The sequence below is a fragment of the Bactrocera neohumeralis genome, chromosome 3, assembly GCF_024586455.1.
Source record: "Bactrocera neohumeralis isolate Rockhampton chromosome 3, APGP_CSIRO_Bneo_wtdbg2-racon-allhic-juicebox.fasta_v2, whole genome shotgun sequence".
Lineage (NCBI taxonomy): Eukaryota > Metazoa > Arthropoda > Insecta > Diptera > Tephritidae > Bactrocera > Bactrocera neohumeralis.
Window position 1 is genome coordinate 64910350 of NC_065920.1, and position 20058 is coordinate 64930407.

General features: G+C 37.2%; 1 protein-coding gene and 1 long non-coding RNA gene across 2 annotated transcripts in view; one reads left to right on the forward strand and one right to left on the reverse strand.

Annotated features, from left to right (window-relative positions):
- Positions 1–2187, reverse strand: part of LOC126753980 (sodium/hydrogen exchanger 9B1) — a 62605-nt gene extending 60418 nt beyond the window's left edge. Inside the window, exon 1 of the mRNA XM_050465779.1 lies at positions 1840–2187. The gene's annotated coding sequence lies outside the window, so the exon portion shown is untranslated. The remainder of the gene's footprint in view (positions 1–1839) is intronic.
- Positions 2188–2291: 104 nt separating this feature from the next.
- LOC126754004 (uncharacterized) lies at positions 2292–14382 on the forward strand. Its single transcript, XR_007666249.1, has 2 exons — positions 2292–2608; positions 14267–14382. It is a non-coding gene; the product is annotated as an uncharacterized LOC126754004 (long non-coding RNA).
- Positions 14383–20058: the final 5676 nt, after the last annotated feature.

A 20058-nucleotide genomic window follows, 5' to 3' on the forward strand; every position in this document is an offset into this window, starting at 1 on the left:
ACAAAATTTTATTTAAAAAAGAAAACTTAATTTAAAAATATAAATTATTTATAATAATTAAATTTAAAACTTTTTTTTATTTTGAAAGATAAATAAATATTTTTTTTTACTTTTATTAAATTTTGCAATTTTTTTACTAATTTTATTTAAAACTATGTATAAAACTGTAATTTAATTTTTTAAGTTAATCTTCTGCAGTTTTAAATTTGGTTGTTGGAAATTTAAAAAAGTTACAAATTCATGAAAAATGTTTAATATAAATTATTTATAATAATTAAATAAAATGGTAATTTTAAATATTAATTAGATTTGTTTTGAAAAAATTTAGAAATTAAAATTAAAAAAACATTTTAAAACAAATAATATAAATTTAAAATATATTTTAAAATTTTTTAAAATTCTAATTATTATTTATTTCGGAGTTATTTTGTTACTAAAAAGCACTTTTTTAAATTAAAATTATATTAAATTTTTGTTTTTTAATTTTAATTGAATTATTTTTTTTTTTTAATTTTAACTATATTTTGCTTTTAATTTTAATTAGATAAAATTTTTTTTTAATTTTAATTATCTTTTTTTTAATTTAATTAAACTTATTAAAATTTAAAATTTTATTTAATTTTCATATTTGTGAAAATTTAAATTTTATTAATTTAGAAATTGTTTTAGTTGTATAATTTTTGTTTTACTTGTATTAGATTTTTATATTAAACTCTAGCTATTAATTATAATTTAGCTCTGTAATTATATTATAAATTTAAGACAAAAATTTTATTCAAAAACTCATTTTAAAACATTTTTTTTATAAATTTCAATTAATATTAAAAACATTTTTCCACAAATTTGTTTATAATTTTTATTTTAACTTTTGAAAAACTAAATTTTAGACAATGTTTTATGTGTTAATAATTTAAAATTTATTTCAAAAGAGAAAGTTTTTAAAAATTTTAAATTAATATCTTTTTTTTAGTTTTTAATTTTTATATATTTTTTAAATCCTATATGTTACTATTATTTTTATTACTGAAAGTTTAATTTATTATTTTTATAAGTTTACTTATGGGAGATATATTTTTTTAACTCTAAAATTTAAGTTAGGAAAAGTAAAATATAGATTAAAAAATTTTAAATAAAAAAAATGTCAAATTAAAAATTTAAATTAATTTCTTATTTTTCATTTAATTTTTTTTTTAAGTTGAAAAATTTTAAATTTGAAACGGAAAAAAATTCAATTAAACTAAAAATTTAAAGAATTAATATTAATTTAATTTATTTCTTAATTTTAAATAATTTTTTTATAATTTTACTATTTAATTGCTTTATTTTTTTTTTCTTATTCCTCTGTAGTTTTTAAATGAAAAAAATTTGTCAAATTAAAAATTTTTATTTAATTAATTCATATAAAAGTTTGAAAACTTTAATTGAAACGGAAAAAAATTCAATCATTTTTTAATATCAATTTAATTTAATTTTTTTATTAAATATTTAATTGCTTTATTTCTTATTCCTTTGTAGTTTTTCACTCCACTAAATTTTTACATTCACTTAAAAATTTCATTGAATTTCGAATATTTTTTAATAGTTATCAATTTAAATGTTTTACATCCAAATATTATTAGAAATATATCAAACATTTTGTTACATTTATTTACTTTTTGAAATTATTTTATTTTCAATAATTTTTTGATTTAAATTATCGCTTTTCTCTCCTACACTATTTTTAGCAATTTGAAGGCGCAAGAAAATTTTGCTAATTTTTTCCTTAATTATTTAAATAAAAACACAATATATTTGTACTATATTACAATAGTTCTAAAAATAAATTGAAATTACACGTACTTGTAAATTCCGCTGCTTGAAGAAAATTCCACTGAAAACGCTCAGCTTTGGCTCTCTGTTGTTTTCAATTGTTCGCACAAAATATACCGTCACTACTTCACTTTCGTAATTTTTTACTTATGTACGTATATTTTATTTCAATTCACAATATCAAAGTTCTTAAAATTATTTCATCGTTTTTTTTTATTTATTTAATTTTTTTATGTTTTTTTTAGTTCTCAAATATAACTACTAGAGCACAGACACACAGAAATTCGAGAAACTCGTTGATATGCACGCCGTTAACTATCTTACGCCACTTCAAATACTTTCTTGCTCTTCCTGCCGTAACAACGATCCTTTCGAAAGTAAACGTCGTCGCTAAGTCACACACCGACTGACGGTGCGCGTAAACTGGTTCGTCGCTTTATAGGCTGCGAGTGTGTGTCGATCAAGTTGAAGAGCCAATAAATGACGAAGCAACACAGCAAAAGCAAAAGCCTAAACTAACTACCAACCAACTCTCACACCCACCACAACAGCATGCATCGATCGATGGCCGATAAAACGCGGCGTTGCAACAACAATGAATAAACGAACAACAAACGAAGTCGCATACGACGACAAAATAAGTAAATGATCACGAGAAGTTCACAAAACAAAACGATTTGATTACGCCGGCAACAAGTGTTATGAGATCAATACGCTCTAACTAGTACTCTGTGTTTGCTAATGCATAGGTATGCGTACAAGTACTCGTGAATAAAAAGTAATTGACTATTTCGGAGCAGTAAGTAAATGTATTTCTATATGAAATGTTAAATTTTGTATAATTGTCGGTTGACAATTTTTAGTAGTCACGCCGCTTGGTAATATTTTAGGTAGGTAATAATTACGAAAAATCGTATAATTAAGACCTATTTTAAATTAACCGTTAATAGCGCTATAGTATATGTATTTATAACAGTTTTCATGTTGTTCATTTTCGTTAGTGAACGCAAAACCCGAGAGAGCTAAAATATTAATTCACTCTTCTACAAAAAATCCCTATTTTAATCCTTTTGATTGAATTGATAAACGTTTACCAAATTTTCAACGAGTTGTTGTTTTGAAAGTTGACAAAAAACACTAAGAGAATGTAATATGGCTGCTTCCAGCTTTCTTTTCAACTCATCCCGGAAAACACTCTCTTTTTCTGCTACCAGCAGCTGATACTAAAACAATTAAACTCAGTGCTAAGGAGATTCCCCAGCTAATCTGAACTATACTTTGGTGAATTGCATAAATCTTTTGCGGGTTCTCAGATAGACGAGAGCCAACGAGGGTTCCTTAACTATACCGTTTTGAGTTCTATAAAACCTTTGTGGGATTCAAGTTAGGAACTGTTTGTCAAATCAGTGATTAACAGCAGCAACGGTATGCCAAATCTCAGTTACCGTCACCCTTTCCTCTCATCCCAAAGACCAATCTCTTTCTCTGCTAGCAACAGCCGGTACTAAATCAAATAGACTCAGAGCTAGAAGATAGCCTAGCTGGTCTATACTGAACTTTGGTGAATTTCATAAATCTTTTGCGAGTTCTTAGATAGATGAGAGCCAACGAAGGTTCCTTAACTATACTGTTTTGAGTTCTATAAATCCTTTATGGAACTCCAGTTAGGAATTGCTTGTCAAATGTGTGATTAACAGCAGCAACGGCATGCCAAATCTCATTTACCATTAACCATTCCTCTCATCCCGTAGATCACTCTCGTTTTCTACTACCAACAGCTGATACTAAATCAATTAGACTCAGAGCTTTCCCAACTAGTCTAAACAATACTTTCGTGAGTTTCATAAATCTTTTACGGGTTCTCAGATAGACGAGCGCCAAAGAGGGTTCCTAATCAGTCCTAACTATACTATAATGAGTTTTATTAATCTTTTGTGGGGTACCATTTAGTAACTGCTTGTCAAATGTGTGATTAACAGCAGCAACGGCATGCCAAATCTCAGTTACCGTCACCCATTCTAATCGCTTCTTGACATCATCTATTGAATTTAGAATCAACTGCCGATATTTTAAGCCAATAACACACTACCTGACAAACCGATTGTAACTTAACGGTTCCGTAGTGCATTCCAAACTTGATACGTTTTACCACATATCGTTAAAGTTATCCCTCAATACATATGTATCATCCCTTATCTATTGGCATTTGGCCGTAGTTGGAATATAACTCTTTTTTTGGAACATGTGCTCTGGTCTACTATAATGGTAGTTAGTTCTTCGTTAGTTCAGTAGTGCATTCCGAACTTGCTTTCTTTCTCGTTTTGTCGTTAAAGTAATTCCTCGATATAGACATGTACGGTATTAGAGAATCCTTATCTCTTGGCAATTGACCGATATTGAGAGACAAGTCTTTTTTAGAACATTTTCTCTGATCTACTCTAATATATGATATTATATTTATATTATTCCTCACTTGGCCTGTTTTTTCACATATCGTGATAGTAATCTCCCGATATACCCGTATATCATATGTAAGAATCCTTATCTTTTGGCATTTGTCCAAATTTGTAAAACAACTCCTTTTTGGAACATTTGCTTTGTTCTAGGCTAAAATATTATATTGTTAGGGCAATTTTTCGGACCTAATCTATGAATATTTTACAAGAACCGAACACTTAGTAGTAGTAGCCTTCCTCGAAGTTTGTGATCGATACCGTTGACTTATTGGAAGCTCCTCCGCTGTCATATATCTTATAGTATCTAAGGGACTTTCGCTATCCGAAACCCGAATATCGTACACCGTTTATAATTCCTCAGGTAACTAGTGAGTTCATTAACTTTCCATGCTTTGAATGCATGGAACTAACGAGTAATCCAAGTAGAAGATCAAAGGTACTTCTAAAATGTCCTTTTCTGACAGTTCACGCATGAGTTCTGTAAATAATGTGTTTCGTGCGCTTCGCTCAACTTATGGCCAACATAACCTGCCTATTCAGCTTACAATTCGCAACACCATAACCCATCTTGAGACTTTATTATTGGATAATATTCGTCCGAATAGACTAGGTCCAGCACGTAGTGAAGAAAATATAGCAGTCATAGCTGAGAGTATACACGAAGACCGTAGAAAGTCGATTCGGCGCCGTTCGCAGCAACTCGGACTGACGATGGAACAACTTGGCGCATTTTACGACAAGATTGTAAATTGAAATTCGCCAGTTACCAGTCGAAATGCTCGAACGAGTCAACGGAAATTGGACTCAACGGATGGACCATCTATTATAGATATTATAGAGTTGAAACTATTAAATGTAAGAGATATTATTCATCGTAATACATATCGATATATATATATGTCGATTGATTTGCTAGATTGTAAACCTTATTTAAACTAACAAATTCATAAACGCTGCAACTTCCAAGCAAACCTTTAAAAGCTGCGTCCCCCGTTGCTATTAGTATTAACGAGAATTTGTGGTTAGCGGTTGAGAGAATTTTATATTAATTACTAAAACAAACTCAAACGACTTTTAACTAGTTCAATCTAAATTGTGTAAATATATGTTTAGTACATGCTTAAAGAAAATATTGTGACTTTGCTTTGAAATTTTATCGGTATTGGGTGGGCGTAAAAATAAATATATAATACTTGTAACAGTACAGGTGTAGTTTCGGTTTGACGACGTAAAATTTTTCCAAATGTTGTGTAGTGTGATGAAAGATTGCAAATATGTCGACGTAATAACAGTATTGCTCTTGCCAACAGGTGCTACTTCGGACTGAGTAGGAAATTGAAAAGTAAAGTCCTCTCTCGACGAACAAAAGCTAAACTCTATAAGTCGCTCATAATTCCCGTCCTGCTGTATGGTGCAGAGGCTTGGGCGATGACAACAACCGATGAGTCGACGTTACGAGTTTTCGAGAGAAAAATTCTGTTAAAGATTTATGGCCCTTTGCGCATTGGCCACGGCGAATATCGCATTCGATGGAACGATGAGCTGTACGAGATATGCGACGACATTGACATAGTTCAGCGAATTATAAGACAGCGGCTACGCTGGCTAGATCATGTTGTATTCGACGCAGTACCAGACGGGGGAAGCAGAGGAAGAGGAAGACCTCCACTCCGTTGGAAGGATCAAGTGGAGAAGGACCTGACTTCGCTTGGAATATCCAATTGGCGCCACGTAGCGAAAAGAAGAAACGACTGGCGCGCTGTTGTTAACTCGGTTATAATCGCGTAAGCGGTGTCTACGCCAATTAAGAAGAAGAATAACAGTTTACTCCGATAAAAAACACAGTAATCTGTACAGCTGCTGGCGTACGCCAATAATATTGATATCATTGGCCTCAACAACAGCGCCATTAGTTCTGCTTTCTCCAGACTGGACATGGGTCTGGTAGTAAATGTGGACGTATATATCCCGTCAGCAAACAAACATTCGTGGAACTCTCGACTTGGCTTCCACGTCACTGTTGGCAGTCATAACTTAAATAACTCGTAAATAATTTCGTCTACATTGAAACCAGTATTAATACCAAGTACAATGTCAACCTCGAAATCTAACTCTTGCCAGCTGCTACAACTTCGGACTTATGAGTCATCGTCCTGAGTTTTCGATAAAAGGATTCTGCAGAAGATTTATAGTCCTTTCGTCTACGCTGGCTAGGTCATGTCGTCCGAATGAACGAAAACACTCCAGCTCTGAGAATCCGCTGGAAAGACCAGTTGGAGAAGGACCTGCCTACACTCCAATCTCTAATTGACGACAAGCAGCGAAAAGAACTGGCGCGCTGTTATAAATTTGGGTATAACCTCGTAAGCGGTGTCTACCCCAGTAAAGAAGATGATATAACCTCTTAATGCAAATTTATATTGCTTTTTAGAGCAAGACCGGCATTGGCGACAGGCATCAGGCATGCGCCACGCCAAACTGCTACTAGGAGGGTACAATCTCTCCAGGTTCAAGGAACTTATTCACCTCCCCCGTGACAAATTCCGTCTCCTCATCGCAATTTACACAGGGCACTGCAGGCTCAGAAAGCACTTGTCCAACATGGGCATAGTCTCCTGTGCTAACTGCCGGTTCTGCGACCTGGAACAGGAAACACCAGCACACCTAATCCTGGATTGCACAGCAATCTGTGGAAAAAGGCTTAAGGCCCTGGATGCCATTTATATCAGCAGGGATCACACCACCTCAGTAGCGCCCGGCAAACTCCTAGAGCTATTCAGGCTGCTGGGACTCTGGGAAGACATGTGATATCGAAGAGGGCACAATAGACCCTAGGTCGCGGTGCATTACCTCATAACACTATCTATCTATCTATGGTATAATTTTCATTAACTACCTTGAAAAAGGTAAAATCATCAACAGCGACTATTATATGGAATTATTGAATCGTTCGAAGAAAAAGGTAGAGCTGCTTAATCAAAATAGTGCACCGTGTCCCAAGTCAGTAAACACGATACCAAAAATCCATGAATTGTGCTTCGAATTGCTTCCGCAACTCCAGACCTCCCCACCAGCGACTATTTCCTATTCTCAGAACTCAAAAGAATATTCGCTGGGAAGAAATTTTCAACGAATAAAGAGCTGATCGCCGACACTGAGGCCTGCTTTGAAGCAAAAGATACATCATATTATAAAAATGGGATCGAAAAGTTGCAGTGTCGCTAATTTTGCCGAAAAAAATGTGTTTTGCTATACGGAGACTTTTGAGCTGTTACATCTGTATATTATAACGAACGCGAGCAAAAGTAAACTGCACTTTCATTTGTCTGCGTATGCCAGTACCAATGCCACTCTCAGTGCAGTCTCTATTGAATTTACTCATTATGATTGCCTTAATTTTTATTGCGAATATTATTATCAGCCGATCTAAATACGGCAATCGAGTTGACGATAAAGATCAAATACACAACATATTCTCATATATACATACATGTATGTGCACAAATATTTGGTTAATACGCTCGTCATAAATTTCACAGCCGAAATTTAGATAATCTATTTAAAAAATTTTCGAATTTCGTGTTTAGTTAGCATTCAACTGGCCTTAATCCACATAATGCGAGTGTCATCTATGCCTGTATGTACATACATATGTACAGTATGTATATGTGGTGCTAACATTTCAACATATTTGCTGATAATTGCTTGCGCGTCACTTACTATTTACATTAAAGTGCTCTGATATAATTCATTGCGAGCACAATTGGTTAGTGTCCATTGTAAATGTTTGTCAAAAATGTCAACTCCAACACGTCAAATGGTAAGCTTTTGCTCGTATTTCACTCTATCTACTGTTAGCAAGTGCTCATCGTTGATCTAATCATTGTATTTGGGGTTTTTTTGTTGCCAAATCATCGTCATAAATTTTGTCGTGCGTTAAAAATGTCTATATTTGAATAAAATAAACATGATTTGCAGAAGGTTAGCAATTAATTCCAATAAGTGAGATTCACGCAATGGTGCTTGCGTTTGAGGGAGAACTTTTTGCATTCACGCTTTTAAAAATTTGATTTTAAAGACAAATTGAGCTGTTAATCAGCACTATGGATCAGCTGGTTGATCATATGAGCATTAGTGGTTCGTGGGCTGAAGAAGAATAATGAAAGTAACTTATTCTCCTTTACTGGCGTAAACACCGCGCCAGTTGTTCTTCCTTTTCGCTATTTGGCGCCAATTCGAGATACCCAGTGAAGCCAGGTCATTCTACACCTGGTAGAGTGGATGTCTTCTACTTCCTCTGCTTCCTCCGGCGGATACTGCCCAGATCTGGAGTGTTTTCGTACATTCGAACGACATGATCTTTTTTTCTCGAAAACTCGTAACGTCGAGAGAACGTGAATAATGAGTGACATATAGAGTTTGGACTTTGCACGTTGAGAGAGGATTTCACTTCTCACTTGCCTAGAAAGTCCGAAGTAGCAACTGTTGGCAAGAGTTATTTTGCGTTGGACTTCGAAGCTGACGTTGTTGTTGGTGCTAATGCTGGTGCCAAGATAGACGAAATTATCTACGACTTCGCAGTTATGGCTGTCAACAGTGAAGTGGAAGCCTGTTGCGCGTGCGACGACTAATTTTGATTACAGGAGATCTTTCGTCTTGCCTTCATTCAATATCAGACCCATTTGCTTCGCATCCTTATCCAGTCTAGAGAAAGCAGAACTAACGGCGCGGTTGTTAAGGCCAATGATATCAATATCATCGGCGTAGGCCAGCATTGTATACTCTTATAGAAGATAGTACCTTCCCTATTTAGTTCTGCAGCTCGAATTATTTTCTCCAAGAGAAGATTGAAGAAGTCGCACGACAGGGAGTCGCCTTGTCGGAAACCTCGTTTGTTATTGAACGGCTCGGAGAAGTCCTTCCCAATCCTGGCGGAGCTTGTGGTAGTACTCAACCTCAGTTTTCACAGCCACATTACCTTTGCGGGGATACCAAGTTCAGCGGCATAGAGGCAGATCCTTTTCGTGCTGTCGAAAGCAGCTTTGAAATCAACGAAGAAGTAGTGTCTGTCGATCTACTTTTTACGGATTTTTCCAAGATTTGACGCATGGTGAATATATGATCAGTTGTTGATTTTCCAGGTCTGAAGCCACACTGCTAAGGGCCAATGAGTTTGTTGTCTTTCACACAGTACGCTCGATAGAACCTTATATGCGATGTTGGGGAGGCTTATTCCACGGTAGTTGGCGCCGATTTTATGGATTGAGCATAGTCAACTTAATTTGCACAGCCATGCGGATGGACTGGAAAGGACGAACCATCTACAAAGCGTAGAAAAACGCAATAATCGAAAGATCATCAACTGCGACTATTACATAACAGTATTGGACCGCTTGAAAGACGAAATCAGCAAAAAACATCCACATTTGCAGAAAATAAAAGTCTTGTTTCACCAAGCCAATCCACCGTGTCACAAGTCTGTGAAAACGAGAGCCAAAATCCAATAATGGATTTCGAATTGCTTGCCCATCCACTGTATTCTCCAGATCTCGCCTCAGATCTCAATAGATTGCTTACTGGAAAGAAATTTTCGTCAAATAAAGAGCTAATCGGCGAAACTGAGGCCTATTTTGAAGCAAAGGACACAACGATACTGTAAGGCTCTTACTCAATCACGTGCTTAGTAAATGAATCCTGAAAGACACCCCTTCAAAGTCTACAGCTGTAACAGTAAATACCGCAACAATCCTTGAAGTAAATGTGGTCCGAAGCGAACCAAAACTCATAATCAAGGACCTTCTTCAATTGTCTAATAAGTTCCGCCCAATAGTTCACGTAAATTATATTTATAGATGAAAAATCAATATTTTTACAATATCACTTCACTTAATTAGTCAGTTAAGTTTTTCGCGTGACTTCACTTGAAGTGCAGATAAGATACAAACATACATACATATACCAGTTCATGCTAATAACTGTCACCACAATGGAAATAAATGATCAGATGCCAATGGATTGCAACGAAGACGCAAAGTGCAGCGCAGAGGGATGTCTAGAGATGCAACAATGCTGCAACAACTTATCATACGCACTCCAAAACAAGCGCTCTTACACACACACACACACAAACGCACTTGCATAAGCAAACACATGGACCATTGCGCGCATACTCGTGAAGTGGATGGCGATGCGCCCGCGAACTCTTGGCGAGTTGGCAGCCAGCTCACGAGACCAAATTTAATTGCGGCCGTGCGGTTAGTCATACATATTTGTTGTTGTCGCTGCTAAACAATTGATTTGCAGCGCTCACGTGAGTAGGCACAATGACTTCAATTGTTTTTGCGTGATTATGAGCGCGTGCGAAAAGTCCACCGAGCTAGCATAAAATATAAACACAACAACATAAAAGGAACTGCAAAAGCGCTTGCAAGTAAGCATGTGCTGAATACGGGCGCAACAGAATTTTGGGCATTCATTGGGGTTAGTGTACATTTTTGAGGAACAAATGTGGCTTTGCGCCTCACAGAGACGAAACAGGCATATCTTTTCAAAAATTTCCTCATAATATAGAATAAGGTGCATATTCTAGACAAGCAGGTTCCAAGGAACCTCTTGAAAGAACATGGAAAATCAGTGTACGAAATAAATTTGGAAATTCGCACGAAATGAACGAAATAATCTCAATATGTAATGGTCTAGGTCTTTAGAATTATCATTATTATATTTTACATATAAGATCAAATTTGACCCGGACTGACAAAAAACTGCATGATGCGTTTGATGAATGTAAGGTACTCAACTATATTAGCCAGCATCTCTTTTGTGACTTTCACTTTTACTCGTTTTTGCAAAAGTTCAGGTTTTTGAATGAACATGGAAAATAGTCTTTGAAAAAACTTGGAAGATCAAATTTGACCCGGATTGAAAAAAAAAAATGTTACTTGGGTTGATTCAATGTTGGTTTTTGGTACAAATCTAGCTGCTATGTATTTGATGCCAACACGATGAATTTCAAGCACTCTAGAAAAACAAGTCCAAAGGAACCTGTTGAATGAACATGGAAAATAAGTCTTTGAAAAAACTTGAAATATCAAATTTGACCCGGATTGAAAAAAAAACTAAATGATACATTAGATGAATGTAGGATTCTCTACTCGACGTCGTTCTTACAAAATAATCAGGTTTTTGGTACAAATCTAGCAATGACACGCTTCATACTCAAATCATTACCCAAAATGTCTTGAGTAGGTCCATAGAAGTTGTTGAGACCCTCTGTTATCTCCCTGTTGGCAATACGAGGCATTTCAGACACTGTTTCTTTAACTTATTCGATGTTATTGTCTTTAACAGTGGTGGAGGGACGACTAACATTAGGCACAATAAATATAAAAAGAGGTCTTACCAAGTTAGGGTAAACATTTTTATCGACTTGTTTTGAGCGTTGTGGCAGCTTACACGGGCAAAACCGGGTGAAATTGTTTGGCCCGAAATAAAGTCTTCGAAGGAAAAATATTTCGATAAGTGGGCATATACAGTGGGGAGCAAAACCGTCAACATGTTTACTGAATGCGACTAAAGGTCCTTATATCTTTTTTTCTACTAGCAGTATCGGCAACATTTATACACCAAAATAAAGATAATAGTTCAATTTATCAAAAATAGAAATTTATTCTTGAACGAAAATGTACGATAAATTCGATTTACAAGTCATTTTGACAGTTTTGCACCATTGTATAAGTATGCCATGAAAGTCCCGCTATATTTACCGGAATGACTGGGTTCGGTAATTAAATGGAAGTTCTGAGTAGAGACGGAGTTAACAATTTATATTAGTAACGTTTTGTCTGTCGTGGCGATTACTAAAAATTTTTCCAGGGGTTTTTTGTGAACCAAAAAAAAAATGCGAAAGTTACTGCGAGACGTCGAAGATAAAGTTATTGTTTTAATTAAAAACGGCTATTCAGCTAGGAAAATTGCCGAAAAGTTAAATATAAGTCGACAAACGGTAATAAATGTGAAGAAAAGACAAAAGTTGTAAACGCTGGAGGCCGCCCGCGGAAGCTTACCGATGGTGATGCCCGTGCTGTTGAGCGATTATTACGCAAAAATGAATGTAGGACTCCTCGAGAAGCTGCTGCTAAGTTAGAACTTCAAGCGAGTACATGGACAGTTCGACGCTCTTTAAATAAAATTGGTATGGTTGCTGCGGTTAAACAAAAAAAAACCTGCTTTATCTGAACGAAATGTTAAAGCTAGACTTCATTTTTGCCGAGAACGGAAAGATTGGACAATTGAGGACTGGAAAAGGGTTATATGGTCAGATGGGACGAAAATTAACAGGTATCAATCTGATGTAAGGCATATTTTTGGCATCGTCCGCAAGAAAAGCTTCAGCGTGGACAGGTAAAGCAAACAGTCAAATTCGGTGGCGGAAGTTTGATGATATGGGGTTGCTTCACGTGGTGGCATATTGGTCCTTTGTTTAGAATAAGTGGAATAATGAATAAGGAGATATATCTGCATATTTTAAATTCACAGTTGCCTGACTTCGTGGACGAATGTGCCTATCCAGCGGAGGAAATAATTTTTCAACAAGATGGCGACCCGAAACATACGGCGAAAATTGTCCAAGAATGGCTCCAAAATCAAAGTTTTAAAACTTTCAAATGACCAGCACAAAGTCCCGACCTTAACCCGATAGAAAATCTATGGGCATACGTTAAGCAGCAGCTAGCTAAGTATCGAAATCCGCCTTTCAACATGGACGAACTGTGGAGTCGGGTACAGACGGAGTGGAGAAATATACCCCACTCAATTATTGAAAACTTGGTTGAAAGTATGCCCAGACGCATAAAAAGCGTAATAAAAAATAAAGGTCTATGGACAAAGTACTAAGCCCTGTGAAGAACTTAGGTCTAAGTGTAAAAGTGCAAAACTGTTAAAATGACTTGTAAATGGAATTTATCGTATATTTTCGTTCAAGAATAAATAAAAGCTGTTCTGTTTTCTATTTTTAATAAATTGAATTATTATCTTTATTTTGGTGTATAAATGTTGCCGATACTGATAGCAGAAAAAAAGTTATAAGCACCTTTAGTCGCATTCAGTAAACATGTTGACGGTTTTGCTCCCCACTGTAGTTGGCGGGTTAAGAAGCTGCCTTTAGTGATTACAATCTTATCTACTACATACTAATCAATTTTAGACGAAGTATAGTGTCCGAAAAAGGCATTTCATCAGTTGTACTATTAGACAGATTTTAGCATTCATATTTGGGGAAAATGTAGTTCCGTTAACTCGAATCATACGCTTCTGTAGATAAACCTTGAGTTTTCCTAACGCTATTAGAGCTTATAGATTTCTCTCTAAACTCATGTTTTCTCAAGTTGGGTGAGGTGGTACGGAGATGTCGAGTTTTCTTGATGTTATCCGAGTTCCTAGATATCTTTCTCTCTTTCTCTCTCAAGGCGAGTGAGTAAAGAGATCACGAAAATCTATATATTTCTCACTCAATTCATCACCTCTCAAGTTGTGTGAGGTGCTAAGATGATCTCGAGTTTTCCTAATGTTATCAGAGTTCCTAGATATCTCTCTCTCTTCCCTCTCAAGGCGAGTGAGGTGGTAAAGAGATCACGAAAAACACTGATATTCGTCAAAGCAACGCCTAATTTAGTTACTAGTAGAACGCCATTCATAGATTGATCAAATAATCTGTTAAACTTTCCTTCGTTGGCATCGTTCCAACGTTAATGTCGCTACACTAACGAAAGGTCTCAGATCTACTAATTTGCAAGCGATTTTTTCGTATTTTCTACTGATTTAACAGAATATATAATACTTATATGAAGAAATAACGACCTTCGTGTGCGAAAGAACTCAGTCTTTGGATAAAAGGAAAGACTGGACCTGAGTTTTTTGATCATTTTTTAACGAACAGTTGAAGATTATATCATAAACAATCATGAATTTTCAAAAAAAACTGATTCGGTTAGAGATTTCAGATGGATATTAAGTTCAACGAAGGACCCAATCGAGCTCTTGACTCTGCTTTGTCAGCTCAATTGTAAAAATATACATGTCGTCCGAATGGACGAAAACACTTCAGCTCTAAAAGTATTCGACGCAGTACCCTCCGGCGGGAGCAGAGGAAGAGGAAGACTTCCACTCCATTGGAGAGATCAGGTGGAGAAGGACCTGGCTTGACTTGGAATCTCAAATTGGCACCAAACAGCGAAAGTACGGCTGGCGCGCTGTTGAAAACTCGACTATAACCGCGTAAGCGGTGTCTACGCCAAAAGAAAGAAAGAATGATTCAATCGAGAGCTTAGAGATAATAAAATTGCAGTTCTCAGAAGAAGCAAAAACAATGAAATTTTGAACCCAGCATTCACAGCCAGCGTTATAACCAATCAAACAAACAATGTCCCAATACCTCGCTTCTTTCTGACAAACTTCGAAACCATAAATCTGTAATACCCAACCACACAAACGCCACCAGGTTCAAAAACCGCTTAACACCAATGAAAATTGCATGAACAACGGCCGCAAAAGCATTATCGTCATCGGATTTGGCACAATCATACGAGCCAAAGACGACCAGCCATCGAAGCTGGAGTAAAGCATACGCTGCAGCCAGACACTCCAAGCATAAATCAAAAATAGCCGCCCCGAAGCAGCAACTGTAAGTAACACTGGGCTTACGGGGTATGATGACAGTAAAAGTGAAAAGCCACACACAACAATCAATTAAGAGCAATTACTATTAAAGCAGTGACGAAGCACAGCCTCGGCGGCTTTAGCGTTGGCAGAAACGATCATACCGAACTGAGCATTGAGAAGCGAACAAGCGAACCACAGTCGCCGTCTAGCCAGGCAGCAAGCAGCATACTCCCATTCCCAAACTCCAGTAACCAGAAATCAGCAGGCACCAAGGCACCATTCCAAAGAAGCTACGTAAGCTTTCGGCGGCTTGAAATTGCTTACGCGTCAATGGAAAGCAATGTAGCGGAGAATATTCACGAACAATAGAAGTAGGGGGCGTTATAGCCGCCAGCCAACATAATAATAATGCAACGAAACTGGCACCGAGTTCGTGGACGTTGGCCGGTGGGAGGGGTTGAGCCAAAGAGCTGCAGCATGTCGATGGCTGAGTCTCAGGCCGTCAGCGAGTGCAGAAGCCTCAAAGTAATTTAAGCAAATTTACACTTCAGACACTCATTGAAAGTAAACAACAAATACAATAACAATACCAGCAACAAAAACAACTAAAACATCAACGAATGAATTAAAAGCAAACAGTTACAGCAGTCAACATTTACAGTTGTATGTATGTATGTGTGTATGCGGCGATGAGAGCGAGCGAGCATAACATTAACAACAAAAACAATAATAATAATAATAACAACAACAACAACAACAAACACAATATATTATATTTGTAGAACAAAAAACCGTAAGCTGTAAAGGCAAAACCGACGAACAAAGCGAAAGCAACATGCAGCGCCACGCAACCGTTTGATTATGGTAAGGCAATACAACAACAATAACAACACAATACAAAACATTACAGAGAACAATGCTTTTTTAGGAGAGTAGCCGAGTAGCCGAGCACAGCAATAGTGTGAGCAGCGCAGCAGCCACATACTGAGTATGCGCCAAAAAGGCGATTGTGCGACCGACAACACGATTGCCAAACGACAATGCCTGTGTGTGTGTGTGTGTGTGTGGCGATGCCACAAAACAGACAAGCGCCAATCGAACACACACACAGTGGAGTCGGCACGCGTGCAGTGCAGCCAGCAAGCCAGACTAGCAGCAGCACACCGGAGTCATTCTTCAGCGAAACTCAGCTGCACACCAGTCAGCCAGAACGCCACCGAGCCACTCAGCCAGCCAGCCAGCTAGTCAAGTAACCAAGCAAACAACCAACGAACGCGGCAACGAGCAACCATTGAGCATTCAACCAAGCTACACAGTCGCCAATATAAACTGGAGCAACGCACGTACGCTTCGCGCAAAAACAGTAACAGCGACGACAGCAAAACAAAAGCCAAAGCTACAAAAAACACTCACTCACAACAAAACACTCTCACGCGCCGCGCCACGATGCCGTTGCAGCACTCGTAGCTGCTGCTGCTGCTGCTGGAGCAACAATGAGATATCCCGACAAAGGATAACAGCCCTTGGAACACGTACACATACAAAAGCGTACGAAGTTCAAAGCTTTTATACGTAGCGCGTTTGACAAACGCCGAACAGCTGGTGGATGCACAGTGTAACGGTAAGTGAAAAAGTATTCAAAAATATTTTTTATGATGATAGATAGCACGAATTCCTACTAATTGTGAGGAATCTATAAAATATATGCGGGGTGACTACTTCTTTATTGGCGTAGACACCGCTTACGCGGTTATAGCCTCTCATCCGAGGCTGTTTTCATCTTGATAGTGTTTTTACGTGGCGGGTTCCAAACCCAGCACACAACCCTGGGATCGTGAGCTGCTTGAGTCATATATAAAAGAATCGTCTGGCCACTCTCCAGGAAATGACGCTCAGAGAACTTTCCTCACTTGCGTAAACTTCTACACATAGCTCCCTCCTCCAGAGAGTTACTACTAAATAAAAGAAATCCCGTTAGGTAAAGATCAACGTTTTATACAGGTCGGACAACAATTTGTGATCCTTAGCAAACCTTGACGCTTCGAACCACAGTAACTCATAGATTAAGTTAGATTACACCATAATCTCATATGATAATGTAGCACTTAGGGCTCTGCGATTAACAGTGGGACTTCGTCTGGTAACGTCAAATCTCTACATATTTTTTGATCATGAAAAAGCTTCTCCGCGATTTTTAGCCGACTTTAAACATGTAAGTCTCTTTATTTATATGAAAACAGCAAGGTTCATACGACATATGAGAGAAACTGTTGGTTCTGTGCTTAGGACCTTGATCCAATCTAAGTTTTGCCTATGATTACGCGGTTATAGCCGAATTTACAACAGCGCGCACAGTCGTTCGTCCTTTCCGCTGTTTGGCGCCAATCGGTGATTCCAAGTGTAGCCAGGTCCTTCTTCACCTTGTCTTTCCAACGGAGTGGAGGTCTTCCTCTTCCTCTGCTTTCCCCGGCGGGTACTGCTTCGAATTTTCTCACAGCTGGACTATTTTCATCCATTCGGACGACATGTCTACCCAGCGTAGCCGCTGTCTATGTCAATGTCGTCGTATACCTCGTACAGCTCATCGTTCAATCGACTGCGGTATTCGCCGTTGCCAATGCGCAGAGGACCATAAATCTTTCGCAGAATCTTTCTCTCGAAACTCATAACACAAAGCTCTCTGTACCATACAGCAGGACGGGGATGATGAGTGACTTGTACAGTTTAATTTTTGGTGGTTATAGCTACATAGGCTTTCAAAAATATATTTACTTCTAACAACAATCTCTTGAGTTCAAAAAAAAAATTATAATAGCCGGTACTGAACTCACCTTGAATCCTCTGAATTTTATATAATATCGAAAATCTGTTAAATTAAGACGATTTCCTTAAAGTCTCTAACGGTAATAGAATTTATGAAAGCTGTTTTGTTGTTTTGAACATCCTCTTAAATGAAGAGAACTATAGCATTTACATAACTTCCATTTATATCATTCTCTCCTTCCGAGTACATAGTACATAGGCTACAAAATAATAGTGAAAGTTTTGGAAAAAATTGCGTCTTATTTCTCGACATAATTTTTTTAGGTACACTTGACCCAATGATGCTCCAGCATTTTAAGCTCATCTGGATATTACGACTTGTAAAGTTTTGAGAAATAAGCCTCCGAAGAGGTTGGTTTTCAAATCAAAATTCCATCCGGTGATTAACCATTAAATTGTTCATGCCGGAAGAGTGCTTTTATCTACGCCAAATGGAGTCTTTAATTCCGTAATTCGGTGTCTAAAGATGCTCTGAGTCCTGTAATTCACTTTTTCAGAGTGTCGATGTAAATGAAATCTTGTGAATCTTATAAAACGGCGGTCAAGGATTGAAAAATTGAAGTATGTCGGGTGAAGTCCAATATTTACGGTCACTAAATCATGTGAACTCTTTTGGATTAAGCTTAAACAGCGTTAACATGTCACCAGTTGAAATTTTGAAATACATTTTTGCCGGTCGCCAGCAAAGGAGGTGGTGCGCCATATACAGAATCATAGCCTTCTTCGATATCACTAAGCCAAATTGGACTATGAACTTGACTATTGATAGTAATTCAACATCTCAGAATTCTTTCATTTTCTGCTTTTTAGTAGATGAAATATATCGAATATTATCCTAGGTGGGTAAGTAAGAGTTCAGCCCCTTCGGAATCAATTAGTACTTGATGCGCCATTTTGATACACTTTCGTAAGACCTTTAAACCTTGATATCTTTCATTCATCTCATTGTTATGTTCAAATCAATTGGTGCCCTCAATGAAACCACTTATCTCCGTTATGGTTTTTTGAAAACAGATATTCAAGGTTTGGTATCTGATGGATTCCAAGAGTTCGATACTTGATTTTAAGTCTTTCGAGATTGCAGCTACGACAAGTGTTATTATAGGCATACCAATTTTTAAGCATTGCTCTCCAAATATCCTCATTGACTTCTCTCTTGAACATACCCAGCGGACACGGTGTTGGCTCTGCCTCGGATACACACATTCTTTATACCTAGTACTTCCGCTTAGAAGATGCTAGCTGAGTTTCGTAGATGGAAAAATAGAGAGATTCAAGATTCTCAGAATATATCCCCGTTTCTACACCGCGGTCCATTTTGGACCCGTCGATAAAGGCTAAGGTAGTATTCTTCTCCCCTACTGCTCTACCTCTTCTTCATTCATGTCTATTAGGGTATTCTCACCTTGAAATAACTATTGAAAACGAAGCTTGGGACCGTATAGTCTGATTTATTTAGATTAGTATCGACTTGGTTCAGCATTAGCTATGGTCATAACTCTTCTTGTTCCAACGACCAAACGCCTTAATTCTTATAGCAGGAAATATTGGCACTTTTGGCCAGCTGGTCTGGTTTTTCGTTGCGCCAAATATAGAACATGTACCTTTGACTGGTAACCCAAATTATGGGGCTCCTAAAAATCTCTATAATTATCTCCAAACTGCCGCTACTTTTTTTCTGTCCGATTTTCAACCTACTTTGTCCCACTGTCTACATATTATATGAGATGAAAGCAGTGAAAATAACAAAACAAAACCAGCAACAGCAACAACAATAACAAAAACATCAACGAATCAGTGAAAATAACAATAACAAAACCAACAACAACAATAATAACAAAACCAACAACGAAATTTGTAACAACATCAAGAGCAGCCAAAAACATACGAAGATATTCACATACGATTCGTACATTCGTATATTAGCGCTGGAAGAGCACAAGTGAAAGGAGAGCATAATAAATATGTAGACGAAAGAGGAAGCATAAGTGGGAGAACAAATACGATGATGCTGTGCTGTGGCAATGAGACAGCGGTGGCGGCGACAACCACGATTCAATCGAAATCCTTGTAAGCGCGAACAAATCTTAACGCAATTAGAGAAGACGAACGCTTGGTCGCGCCGACACGGAAAATGGTGCTGCTGCTGCGATTTTCTACTAACTTTAGTACATTCAAGTATTTGATGTGCAACTAACAAGCAGAAAAGGAGTAGTCAATAATAGAAACCAACAAAAATCAAAAATCTGAAGAAAAAAGAAACGTTGTGCAAATAAGAAATCCATGAAAGAAAAGTTTAAAGTTCAAGCAA